Source organism: Gavialis gangeticus, unplaced genomic scaffold (assembly GCF_001723915.1).
Source record: "Gavialis gangeticus isolate Ggan-Ray unplaced genomic scaffold, GavGan_comp1, whole genome shotgun sequence".
In the NCBI taxonomy this organism is placed as follows: Eukaryota; Metazoa; Chordata; order Crocodylia; family Gavialidae; genus Gavialis; species Gavialis gangeticus.
The window spans coordinates 53,695,890-53,700,343 of record NW_017729025.1 but is presented as its reverse complement, the minus strand read 5'-3'; the positions used below and the strand labels follow the sequence as shown (position 1 = coordinate 53,700,343).

The following is a 4,454-nucleotide window of genomic DNA, read 5'->3' as shown; positions in this document are numbered from 1 at the left end:
GCTCAAGGTGAGAGAAGTAAAACTGTCATAGTTCACTCTACAGCGTGCATACTCTTCCCTGACAGTATAGGTGCTGGGTGAGTGAGTACTCCAAGTTTGTGGACTCTTCTGTTGGTGTGGTTTAATTTATAAATATATTTTGTTTTTTTAATAAAACTGTGAATAAATAAGAGCAGCTGTTTGGAAATCTTACTAGGTATCAGTCCAAACTTCTTAAACAATATTTGCTACATTACAAAGATCTACTTTAGAGCTGTTATGTAGACCTGGAGTTCCTTTGGAGCCACATGCCCAGATAAAGATTTCACTTATGTAACATTATTATACAACATATTGGAAGTCTCTAATGCAAATACAACAAGTATGATAAAATACAGTAAAATCTCAATAAAATACGAAGTGTCAATGAAACCTGGTCGTCTTGCTCTTCTCTTAGCTGCCTTTTTTCCTGGTTGTCTTGCTCAAACTTTATACAGCCAGGGCTTTTTCAGCATAGCTGTAGCTTAATAAAATAGTTGGGCATGGAGCTGTGGTGAGAGAATTTGCTGCTCTTTAGAGCAGTGATCCATTCCACTCCTAATCTATAAAAAATAATCTGGAAAATGGCTGGGCAGGATTGATCAGAAATATCAACCTCTTAAATTAAACAGTTCTGTAGTTGTTGGATTTTAAGTTGAACTGTTGATTTCTGGATTTTAATTTGAACTGTTGATCCAACTGCAGCTTTGTTCTAACAAATTAGAATTCAAGAAATAAGTTCTGGACTCTAATATTATCTAAGCAGCTTTCTGGGTTTCCTACTCTGGGTGCTGACAACTAGTAGGTGTCACACAAAGAAAGGGCCGATTGATGGGTCAAGCAGACTTTGGCTTTCATGTAAAGTGTTAATAATTCTTGATCATTTTGAACCTAGAATTGCTTTTATTGAGAGGTTTTTTTTTAACTTTAACTGCAATTGGAATGTAAACATTTTCTGTACCTCTAAGTGCATTGCCAGCTCTGAATACAGTATGTAAAAACTTAGTTACAAAATGTGACTTTTTTTGTAAAACTTTGCAGAAATGGACTGTGAAATATGAACAAAATAAAGTATATGCTTGAAAACCTATAAGTTGCTCTAATACTCTTTAAACTGCAAAGTCCTTGATCCCAAAGCACACTCTACAAATAGCTTTACAGTGACATGCAGCTGCTTTGGAGGAAGCATACTAACAAGAGGCTTCTAATAGAACATGTCTACAAAAAGTATTCAGGATCTTTAGCATTGGCTCGTTACCAGTCTTTTTGTGCCCAAAAAGGGGGCTAGAGGAAGAGAAGGTAAAACTTAGACTGTTTGAAACACTCAAAATATATTGTAGTGTATAGTCCTGCACTGGCATAAATAATAGCCAGATGATCTAATAAATCTTTTCCATCATAATTCTGTGAGAACTACAACCAGAATGCAGTCTGTGTAGGGTATGTGCCCATGCGGTCTCCTAATCTTGTCAGTTAGATATGCAAGAATTTAAATTGCAAATTTGGAATGTAGATTGTTCTCTCAAAAAGAGAGCAATAACTTTCAGGAGTGAGGAATTTATCTTTCCCTCCAAGGAGGGAATGTTCTTGGGGTAATTCAGGTTAGTGTTCCTGGAAAATTCCCAACCAGTTTTGACAATACTTTTTTTCAAGTCCAGGATGGCATTTCTGGTCAAAACCAGATGGATCAGCCCCAAAATAGCTAATAGCGTGGTGGTGTGGGAGGCCCAGGTGAAGGTCCCTAGTTTGAATCGAAGCAGCAGGGACTCAGACCTGGATGTCTTGCAACCCAAGTGAGTACCCTAATGAACTAGCTGTTCTGGGGTGAAGGGCTCAGGTTTTTGTTTGTTTTGTTTGTTTTGCAGAAAACAAAAGACATTCAAACCCAACATTTTTTATGAAACCGAATTCTTGTCTTATGAAACAAGCATTGAGGTGATCAGAACATCTATTTAAGTGGTGTCAAGCACAAAGGGCTAAATCAGTATTTTAACACAGAACAACTGTTCCCTCATTTTGGCACTTGGGCAGCAGAACAGAAACTGGAAATTCATTCACTGAGTCAAGAGCTCTTGCTCTTTTCTGTAGCTGCTGATGGAGAAACAGGGGTTTGCATTGCCAAGCACTTTAGTTGATACATGGGTCTTTGGGGTATTCCCAGGTGATAAAAATGCATTTTTCAAATTGAGTTAATAGAATTCAAGAATATAATATATTATTACCCCATGTTGCTCATCTGTGTATGCACCAGAGATACTACCGGGGTGACCCTGAGCAGATCAAGATTGACCACAGGACTCTGGGTGCAAGGGTGAAGGGGTGTTCTCCTTGATCCTTCCGGTTAAGGGGAAGGGCCCTGGCAGGAGCGGATGCACCCTGCAGATAAATGCATGACTGGGCAGCTGGTGTCACCTGACAAAGACAGGGAAGCGCATCTTTGCAGACAGGCTCACTAATGTAGTGAGGAGGGCTTTAAACTAGGTTTCCAGGGGGATAGAGAACAAAGCCCTGAGGTAAGTGGGGAAGCAGGAGATCTGGAAAAAGCACAAGGAGGAGAGGGTAAACAGGGGAGGCCTCATTCTTCCTGAGGAAGTAGGGCAATCAGCTAGTTACCTCAGGTGCCTGTACACAAATGCACGGAGCCTGGGAAACAAGCCAGAAGAATTGGAAGTCCTTGCACAGTCAATGAATTATAACATTATTGGAATAACAGACTTGGTGGGATAGCTCGTATGATTGGAGCACTGTAATGGATGGGTGCAAACTGTTTAGGAAGGACAGGCAGGAGAGCAGAGAAGGAGTTGCACTGTATGTAAAAGCTGTATGATTGCTTGGAGCTCCAGTATAAAACTGAGGATAGGTCTGTTGAAAGTGTCTGGGTTAAGGTTAGAGGGGAGAGCAACAAGGGTAATGTCTGTTGCTACTGGATTTAGGATCCAGATGCCTTGTTCCAGGGAGACCCAAAACTCTCAGACCATGACCTTTCCATTCGATAATAGGCAAATTTATTGATACACAGTGATAACAGAAAAGAATAATACAAGCAATTCTATAGCTACCAATCCTAGGGCTGTCATCAGTCAAAATACATCTGGCCAGGAGGTGAGGTTCTCTCTTGAATGTCAGACGTCAGCAGCCTGGAGGTCAGAGGCTGAGGCTCACCTCTTTCCCTTTCCCATCCCCAATGGGGTGGATGAGATGGGCCGGTGGTATACCCTCTGTCCATGGTGCCTTGAGTTCACCTCTCGGGGATCCTTCTGTCCATGTGGCCTTGAGTTCCCCTCTCAGGGACCCTTTGTCAGGAAACCCTTTTCAGGGATGGGGGACCCTTTGTTGTTCTAAAGTCTCTGCTTTTGTATTTTTTTCCCCTCCTGATGACTCTCCATCCATGGCTATCACTGATTGGTCTTTCTGTGGTTGTCATACTGTCCACATTCTGCCCTGTCAGCATATTACTTTGTTTCACAAGTCCATCACATGCACACTTCCTAATTTGGGCTTTCCAGGCCTTCTCCTTATTGGTCTGTTCCTCCAAAACCAGAACCTCAGACCCACCCCTCTTTGGCCTTGTGAGCTGGTGCCACCTTATGTCACGTTATGGAACCATGTGGTATATGCCCACAGTTTCTCAGTCTGTGTCTGTCCTTTGGCCTTGTTGTGTTAGACAACCTGTCTGCCTTGAAGTCAGTGAGGCCTTTAGAAATCAATTAACCCTTGCTGCTACCCTGGACTATTGTTCTAATGCATATATATTTTACCTACAAGCCAATTCCCCAAAACAAATCTCTAAATACCATTTTCTAGCCATCAGTGTCATGGTACATGTCTTCTACAGACCACCAAACCAGGATGATGAGGTAGATGAGGTTTTATTCAGAAAACTATCAGAAGTTTCCAGATCACAGGCCCTAGTTCTCATGGGGGACTTCAATCATCCTGATGTGCTGGGAGGGCAATACAGCAGTGCACAGGCAATCCAGGAAGTTTTTGGAGAGTGTTGGAGACAACTTCCTGCTGCAAGCATTGGAGATACCAACTAGGGGTTGTGCTCTTCTTGACCAGCTGCTCTCAAACAGGAAAGAATTGGTGTAGGATGTAGAAATGGATGGCAACTTGGGCAGCAGTGACCACGAGATGACTGAGTTCAGGATCCTGACAAATGAAGAAAGGAGAACAGCAAAGTATGGACCCTGGACTTCAGAAAAACAGACTTTGACTCCCTCAGGGAAATGATGAGGCCTGTCTAAGGTGGGAAGGAGTCCTGGGGAGCTAGTTGTATTTTAAAGAAACCACCTGTACCCCTAAGCCCCGCTCCCAAGGCCCTGTAGCCTCTCATGACCCAGCTGGGATTGCTCCAAGTTGTCATTCATGCCCACATGGATAAGGAGCATAGGGTAGTGGTCAGTGGGCTGGATGAGCTTTGGGATCGTCTCTGC

General features: G+C 42.6%; 1 long non-coding RNA gene across 1 annotated transcript in view; it reads left to right on the top strand.

Annotated features, from left to right (window-relative positions):
* Positions 1-1,108, top strand: part of LOC109298590 — a 6,970-nt gene extending 5,862 nt beyond the window's left edge. Inside the window, exon 2 of the long non-coding RNA XR_002097657.1 lies at positions 8-1,108. This is a non-coding gene — a long non-coding RNA (uncharacterized LOC109298590). The remainder of the gene's footprint in view (positions 1-7) is intronic.
* The last annotated feature ends 3,346 nt before the right edge of the window (positions 1,109-4,454 follow it).